The sequence below is a fragment of the Vicia villosa genome, linkage group LG1 (genome assembly GCF_029867415.1).
Source record: "Vicia villosa cultivar HV-30 ecotype Madison, WI linkage group LG1, Vvil1.0, whole genome shotgun sequence".
NCBI lineage: Eukaryota > Viridiplantae > Streptophyta > Magnoliopsida > Fabales > Fabaceae > Vicia > Vicia villosa.
In genome coordinates this window covers 203122975-203132505 of record NC_081180.1, presented here as the reverse complement: position 1 = coordinate 203132505, position 9531 = coordinate 203122975, and the positions used below count along the sequence as shown (strand labels likewise).

The 9531-nt window shown below is 36.9% G+C and overlaps 1 long non-coding RNA gene across 1 annotated transcript; it reads right to left on the bottom strand.

The window, feature by feature from the left end:
* Nucleotides 1-306: 306 nt before the first annotated feature.
* LOC131621806 (uncharacterized) lies at nt 307-8345 on the bottom strand. The gene is made up of 5 exons (XR_009289688.1): nt 8001-8345; nt 1114-1352; nt 874-1027; nt 660-744; nt 307-571 (listed from the first exon to the last, which is right to left on the bottom strand). It is a non-coding gene; the product is annotated as an uncharacterized LOC131621806 (long non-coding RNA).
* Nucleotides 8346-9531: the final 1186 nt, after the last annotated feature.

Sequence of the window (9531 nt, the reverse complement as noted above, 5' to 3'; positions counted from 1 at the left end):
ATCATCATTCCTCTCAATTGTTTTTTGAGTACATGACAAGGTAACTCGAGTTAGAGATTGAATTTAAGTTTTCATTGAGAATTGAAATGGGAACACAAAAATCTTTCAAGGCTTTTCATTAATTTTATTCACCAAAGTCCATTAGGATCCAAAGGCTCATGTTTTTTTAATGTATAGTATTACAAGGCTGAAGTTCTACATTCAATCCCTATTCATCATATGGTCACCATTTAAAAACTCAAAATCAATGTTCATTCCTTGTGTCATTGGATGGATAAGGAGGTTCAATTAGAAAGTTCGTTCAAGATTTCAACCATTCATAAGACATGTTCAAGGTTCTTTGCAAGAGAAATTTATGAGATTACATCCAAAAATCATTCAAAAGTCCCGGGCAAGATCAAAGTACAAGGCCATTTAAAAATTACACGTTCATTCATTATTCAAGATATACAACATTACCAATTTTCAAGAAGTTTACAAAGAGGCAAATTACATGGAAATTTATAATGCCCTAAGCCTATGTCTAAAACTTGATGCAATCTTCAAACTTCATGCCAATGCCAATATACCTCTGTCCGATTCCCAACCAACAAAAGACAACCCTACTTCAGTTATAAGTTGAATCAGAAGATACAGAAGAAAAATCAAAGAAAACCAACTTGTAGTGTTCAACCGAAAATAAACCAAGCTCAAAATGCAAATAAACCGACTCGGCACATAGCAAAACCAACAAATAAATCGAACCTGCGAAATAAGGGACGGCACCACAAAGTCAATAGAAAATCGGTTTGCAATCGTTAACAAAAAATAGGCAAGAAAAAGATCATAACAGAAAATTGAACTAGACTCAAATAACAAAAAAGTGTAACAAACCTGTAACCAATTCTCCACCAAGAATCACCACCACGATAACTCAATCTTCAATTTCATCTACATCATCTCCACAACCACCATAACTTCAATCTCCTTCACCTTCTTCCATTACCTCTTCAATCCACCACGTTCATCATCATCAAACTTCACAATCCTGCAAGAACAAAAAAAAAGGAACTCAGAATCATTCATCTTTTCTTCAACGCCTCAGCAACTATCATCTTCAATCACCAATCGAACCTTCAATCCTTCATCTCACAATCTTGACGATCCTGTAGAAAGTTGACGAACAAAAATCGAATTCTTCACCCTGCACAAGATTCAAACACAGAATCATCTTCACCAATCTTTCTCTTCATCCTTCATCTTTCAGAATCACAGAGTCACAAATTCATTACTCTAAATCTCTGCTCCAATCTTCAACCTTCTCTTCCACCATTTCCAGAAAATCGAGCTTCATCATCATCATATCAAAAGGCCTGCAAAGAAATTGTCAATATGAGATTCACAGCAACAACAGCACAGTATGCATCATCATCCCCACGGATAACACATCTGTTGGAACTTGGAATGATGATAACTTGGAGGAAGAGTTGGAAAGATTTATTGACATTAAATGAGCAATAAATGAACACAAGTAAGAGCTAATATGGAGATGAATTTGAAAAGGTTCATTTTAAGTCCCACATTGGAGGGAACACAAATATTAGTAGTGTATATATATTCCAACTTGAACAATTGTTGTTGGGCCCAAGGGCACCTACAATTTTATAAAGGAGTGAGGACACACCAATGTGCCAAGAAGACACACACGCGCGTGCGCGCCGCCGCCGCCGTCTGTTCGGCCGGCTCGGCTCGGCTCGGCTCGGTTCAGTTCGATTCGGTCTACATGAATTAATTTTTTGGAACCCGAATTAATAGAAATTAATTATCATTGAATAATTAATTAATTCGGTAAAAATTAAATACTATTAAATAAGAAATTAATTAATATTTAATATTAATTAATACGAATTGGTGACGTGTCCTTAGACCAAGTCTTAACCTAGATTTTGACTAGGTTTACTTGTCCTCCAAGTCTGCTGACCAAGTAAATAACGGCTATATTGACTGGGCCGGTTCAATTCTCCGCTATATTTTCGCCCACGTTTTGGTCCACTCGGTTGGATATTTTTTGCCTATAAATACATTTGTTCCATTCACTTGTTCGGAACTACAGAATTCAATTCCGAATTCTTTCCTCTCTCTCTTACTCTGCTTCATCTCAAATTATTCTTTTCTGTTTTCGACTGGAATAAATCCAGATACTAAGACTGGTTTTTTAACCATCAGAAGGTGTATTATTTAGAACGATTCATCACACGTGCAAGTGTGAATCGTATTGAAACGAGCTGTTTTATCCTGGAGGCGTCGTGGGTATTTACGAGCTGCTTTGCATAAATCTGGCAGTACCGTGAAACGTCTTAAAGAAAGCGTACCGATCCGCGATTCAGTCGATAATTTCCTCTGTGGCATTATTTTATTAAACTGAAAAACAACATTTTTAAGACGATTTCTGTAACTGCCATGTCGACTGAGGAAACTATCGGTAATACTGCGGCCGCTTCTGTGAATGACAAACCATTCAAGTTTTAGGGATCTAATTTCAAACGTTGACAATCTAAGATGAAGTTTTTCCTAACTCTGAAAAAGGTTGCCCACGTTCTGACTGAGGACATCCCAATTGTTCCTTCTGGATCAATCGAGATAACTAATGGTAAGTCAACTGCTGAATCTGACGGAACCTCCAAAAAGGACGCAGCTTCCAAAACGTCTGATGGAGACTCTGTTGCAAAAGAAAAAGCCGCAGCAGATGACTTACAGCTCCGAAAAGAAATTGCCTTATGGCAAGAAAATGATTACCTATGCAAACATCACATTCTGAACAGTCTTGCTGATGACCTATATGATTACTATAGTAATCACAAGACTGCTAAACAGGTTTGGGAAGCTCTCCAAAGGAAGTATGACACCGAAAAAGCTGGTGCAAAGAAATATGCTGTGAGCCGCTACTTGAATTACAAGATGGTGGATGAAAAGTCTGTGGAAGCTCAAAGCCACGAGCTTCAGAAAATTGCTCATGAAATCATTACTGAAGGTATGCCCCTCGATGAACAATTTCAAATTGCTGTAATAATTGACAAACTGCCCCCCGGTTGGAAAGATTTCAAAAATGTCCTTCGACACAAAACAAAAGAATTTTCAATCGAGAGTCTGATTACTCGCCTCCGAATTGAAGAGGAAGCTCGGAGACAAGATCAGAAAGATGAAGTCTTAGTTGTTTCGAACAACAAAAAGAGATTCGGTGCGGTTCTGAAGCCTACTGGCAAACCATTAAAGAATCAGAACCGTAATGCTGTGAACCGAATTAAGAATGGGAATCCCTCTAGGGCCCCATCTGCTCCATTTGCTAGGCAGCAACCACCACCACAGAGAAATGAAGCTCCGGTTTTCACTTGCTACAATTGTGAAAAACCGGGTCATATGGCAAGGAAATGTAAGAGCAGGCCTAAACCTGTTGCTGGATCAAATGCTCAAGTTAACATGACTAATGAGCCATTTGTTGCTCTGATCACTGAAATCAACATGGTTGGTGGAAGTGATGGCAGGTGGATAGACACTGGTGCCTCTCGCCATGTCTGCTATGACCGTGCTATGTTCAAGACATACACTATTGCTGAAGATAAGAAAGTGCTGTTGGGAGATGCTCACACCACTAATGTTGCTGGAATTGGAGATGTTGAGCTGAAATTCACCTCAGGAAAGACTTTGATCTTGAAGGACGTCATGCACGTTCCTGAAATTAGGAAGAATCTTGTTTCTAGTTTTCTTTTAAATAAGGCAGGGTTTAGTCAAACTATAGGGGCAGATTTGTACACCATCACTAAGAATGTTATTTTTGTTGGGAAAGGGTACGCCGCTGATGGCATGTTTAAGTTGAATGTTGATTTTAATAAAGTTTCTCCTTCCGTTTACTCTTTGTGTGATTTTAATATTTGGCATGCTAGACTTTGTCACGTTAATAAGCGAGTTATTTCTCATGCAAGCGACTTAGGCTTAATTCCTAAATTAAATGTGAATGATACTAATAAATGTGAATATTGTAGTCAAGCTAAAATAACTAAGACCTCACATAAATCAATAATTAAAGAATCTAATCCCCTAGATCTTATACATTCTGATATATGTGAATTAGATGGAACCTTAACTAGAAATAGTAAACGTTATTTTATCACTTTTATTGACGATTGTTCTGATTATACTTATGTATACTTAATGAAAAATAAAAGTGAAGCGCTTGACATGTTTAAGATGTATGTGACTGAAATTGAGAATCAATTTAGTAAGAAGATTAAGAGACTTCGTAGTGATAGGGGAACTGAATACGATTCTGGGTTATTTAATGAATTTTACATTAAGCATGGAATTGTACATGAAACGACTGCTCCATACTCTCCTGAAATGAATGGTAAAGCAGAGAGAAAGAATAGAACTTTTACTGAACTTGTTGTTGCAATTATGATGAATTCTGGTGCTGCACCTCACTGGTGGGGGGAAATTTTATTGACTGTTTGCTATGTCCTGAATAGAATACCCAAGTCAAAAATTAAGATCTCACCTTATGAGATATTAAAGAAAAGACAACCAAACTTGTCTTATTTGAGAACTTGGGGCTGTCTGGCTTATGTCAGAATTCTGGATCCGAAACGAGTTAAACTCGCTAGTAGAGCATACGAATGTGTATTCATTGGTTATGCAGCAAACAGTAAGGCATATAGGTTTTATGACCTAAATGCAAAAGTGATCATAGAATCGAATGATGTTGATTTCTATGAAGACAAATTTCCCTTCAAATCAAGAAATAGTGGGGGCACTCAATCGAGTCACATTCCTGTGATAAGAAGCACAGAAAGCAACGACAATGTAGAAACAGAACTTCGACGAAGTAAACGAGTAAGAGTCTCTAAAGATTATGGGCCTGACTATGCGGCTTATAATGTAGAAGAAGATCCAATAAATCTTCAAGAAGCTTTGTCATCGCTAGATGCAGACTTATGGCAGGAAGCCATTAATGATGAGATAGATTCTCTTGAGTCTAACAAGACCTGGAACTGAGTAGACTTGCCTCCTGGATGCAAACCAATTGGTTGTAAATGGGTTTTGAAAAAGAAACTAAAACCTGATGGAACTATTGATAAATACAAGGCTCGTCTTGTAGCCAAGGGTTTTAGACAAAGAGAAAATGTAGATTTCTTTGATACTTACTCTTTAGTCACTAGAATTACATCCATTAGGGTACTTATATCAATCGCTGCTATCTATAATTTGATAGTACACCAAATGGATGTAAAAACAGCTTTTCTAAACGGTGACTTAGAAGAAGAAATCTATATGGAACAACCTGAAGGTTTTGTGATCCATGGACAAGAGAACAAGGTATGTAAGTTAGATAAATCCTTGTATGGATTAAAACAAGCTCCTAAGCAATGGCATGAAAAGTTTGATAACTTAATGATATCGAATGGGTACAAAGTGAATGAAAGTGACAAATGCGTTTATTACAAATCTGAGAATCGCATTTGCACTATCATTTGTCTATACGTAGACGACCTACTCATATTTGGATCAAACATTCATGCCGTTAACGCTATGAAATCATTGTTGTGCAACAACTTTGATATGAAAGACCTCGGAGAAGCGAGTGTGATTCTTGGCATCAAGATCACAAAATCTGAACGAGGAATTTCTTTGGATCAATCACACTACGTGGAAAAGATCTTAACGAAATATAACTATTTTGAATGTAAACCATCAAGTACACCATATGATCCAAGTATGAAACTGTTTAAGAACACTGGTGAAAGTGTCAGACAGGCATAATATGCAAGCATCATTGGCAGTCTTAGGTATGCCACTGATTGTACTAGACCAGACATTGCATATGTTGTAGAATTGTTGTGTAGGTTTACAAGTAGACCGAGTAATGAGCATTGGCGAGCTATTGAGCAAGTCATGCGGTACCTTAAAAAGACAATGAACCTCGGTCTACATTATCAGAGATTTCCTGCAGTACTTGAAGGATACGGTGATGCAGATTGGAATACCTTATCAGATGATTCCAAAGCTACTAGTGGCTATGTATTCAACATAGCCAGAGGAGCTGTATCTTGGAAATCAAAGAAACAGACTATCCTGGCTCAGTCCACGATGGAGTCTGAAATTATAGCATTAGCAAATGCTAGTGAAGAAGCAAGTTGGTTAAGATGCTTGCTAGCTGAGATTCCTTTGTGGGAAAAACCTATGCCAGCTGTGTTGATCCACTGCGATAGTACCGCGGCTATTGCAAAAATAGAGAACCGTTATTATAATGGTAAAAGACGTCAAATTAGAAGAAAGCATAGCACTATTAGAGACTGTATCTCTAAAGGAGCTGTGAGAGTGGATCATGTACGCACTGATGAAAATTTAGCAGATCCTTTGACGAAAGGATTAGCTAGAGAGAAAGTCTATAATACATCATATAAGATGGGACTAATGCCTATAGGAATGTGATTCGCTCATGATGGTAACCCGACCTAAATGACTGGAGATCCCAAGAAATAGGTTCAATGGGTAATAACAAGTTGTGAGTGATATGAGACGATCATGCTAAACTAAATAAAAGAAGCATGAATCCTGAAGTGATAAGAGGTTGAGATAATAGAAACTCTTAATGAAATCTATACTCTATATGAGGGGGTACCTAGGCTACAGGAGTACTCTTGATAGATTCACCTATGTGATTGAGGAACTGAGGCCGGTTCCTATGGAATTTCGAGGCAGAATTCCTAGAGCCTTCACTAAACCGGGATACACGTGCAGGGCCATTAAAAGCACGGGCTATTAAGAATACACCTTAAGAAAAGGTTATGTGCGGGTCTGATGTCTGAGATAGAGTTCAAGACAATAGTGTCACTCTTGTTGAATCGGAATCTTACTTGCTACGCAAAGGTTCAAGTCGTAGACACCTTTGCTTATGCATAATCTTAGAAACGTTTAACGTACTTCTAAAATCACCTTTTAAATTCAAGTGGGGGATTGTTGGAACTTGGAATGATGATAACTTGGAGGAAGAGTTGGAAAGATTTATTGACATTAAATGAGCAATAAATGAACACAAGTAAGAGCTAATATGGAGATGAATTTGAAAAGGTTCATTTTAAGTCCCACATTGGAGGGAACACAAATATTAGTAGTGTATATATATTCCAAATTGAACAATTGTTGTTGGGCCCAAGGGCACCTACAATTTTATAAAGGAGTGAGGACAAACCAATGTGCCAAGAAGACACAGACGCGCGCGCGCGCCGCCGCCGCCGTCCGTCCAGCCGGCTCGGCTCGGTTCGGTTCGGTCTACATGAATTAATTTTTTGGAACCCGAATTAATAGAAATTAATTATCATTGAATAATTAATTAATTCGGTAAAAATTAAATACTATTAAATAAGAAATTAATTAATATTTAATATTAATTAATACGAATTGGTGACGTGTCCTTAGACCAAGTCTTAACCTAGATTTTGACTAGGTTTACTTGTCCTCCAAGTCTGCTGACCAAGTAAATAACGGCTATATTGACTGGGCCGGTTCAATTCTCCGCTATATTTTCGCCCACGTTTTGGTCCACTCGGTTGGATATTTTTTGCCTATAAATACATTTGTTCCATTCACTTGTTCGGAACTCCAGAATTCAATTCCGAATTCTTTCTTCTCTCTCTTACTCTGCTTCATCTCAAATTATTCTTTTCTGTTTTCGACTGGAATAAATCCAGATACTAAGACTGGTTTTTTAACCATCAGAAGGTGTATCATTTAGAACGATTCATCACACGTGCAAGTGTGAATCGTATTGAAACGAGCTGTTTTATCCTGGAGGCGTCGTGGGTATTTACGAGCTGCTTTGCATAAATCTGGCAGTACCGCGAAACGTCTTAAAGAAAGCGTACCGATCCGCAACTCAGCCGATAATTTCCTCTGTGGCATTATTTTATTAAACCGAAAACAACATCTAGTATGAAACGCGAAAGAGTGAAGAAGGAGATCGAAACCTGGATTTGTGAGGCACCTATCCGATTCTTTTCTTCAGCTTTACCAAGTACGAAGAACCACCGGCGTTCTCCTATTGAATCAGAGGAGAAGACGAGGCCGCGACATCGATTGTGAGAGCTGAGACGAAATCATCAATCGGAGAAATGATGAGGAAGAGAGATGTGCAATAGAGAGATGAGGGGAGCTTGACCGGAGAGACGAGACATTGCTCCGTTTCTTCTTTATGGTGGCCGGAATTTCAGATCGGAGATGGGAGTAAGGAGAGGCCGCCGCTCGCGCCATCGTTCATGAAAGGAGAAGGAGGAGAGCTCAATGGTCATAAGGTTAACCTAATTCCCATTCTCCATATTTGTTAACCAGTAACAAACCCGGGCATACTCAGAGTTCTGGTCGGACACGCGCATTATTTTAACATATAGTAATTGTTGTTTATAAAAAAAATACATTAATAAATATAAAATAAATATTTGAAAGTACAGAAATATTTGTATTTAAATTAAAATTATAAGCGGTTTTTCAAAATAAAGTTGCATGGTATTTAGTAATTATTTAACAACTAAAATGTAGGATTAGAAAGAGAAACTAAAAGAGAATCAAAACATATGAAAAATAAATTGTGACATCAAAAAAGTTTTTATTTTAAAACAAAGTTGAATTTCCAACAAATACAATAATAAGGAAATAATAAAACAAAAATATCTGCGTATTAATAAATTTTCATATTTCAATATTTGAATCAATAATTTCGTTTTATTTTTCATTTTATATAATTTCTACAATAAAAAAGTAAAATTTATTATTTTCACTCAAAATATCAAAATTAATTATACTGAATGAAATTTATTCCTATTGAATGGAATTTATGCAGTTCAAATTAATCAAATAATTAAAAATAAAAACTATTAAATGTTGTATTAAATAAATAATTATTATAGTCTTTTAGTAATAAGAATTGTTGGAACTCAAAAGATCTTTTAGTAATAAATACCAAATGTTGGTTTCTGTTGCACACTTTAGATGAATGTAATTGAGAAAGAAAAAAGCTTGTCTTGTTTCATTACCTCTCCTTAATTTTAAATCTTGGTTTTGTAATTTTGAATATATAACTGAATTGTTAGTTAACTTACTTGCAATGAGGTGTTGTTCCACGAGGAAAACCCTCACAAAATTACGTTTAGAGTAACTTGTTTTCAAGTTGTTGATGGCTTTTCTATTTTTTCATGGTTTATTATTTTTTTTTATATGAAACTTGCTTTATATTAAACAGCAGAAAAAAGAGGAAGCATTACAACAGGGTTCCTATCAGGTAACCCTCCAATCCAGGTCCTGGAACCAAAAGCATGACCCAAACCAACAAGGTTGTGGGAATCTAAATTAAGAGTTCTACTAATAAACATAACAGAACCTAATTTGAACCTACTAAGAAGCATCCTACAATCCGCCGCTATTGGCTCGATGACCGCATTCTCCACGGAGGAATTAACACAGTCCACCACCGTTTGGGCATCCGACTGCATGAGCACAAAATCA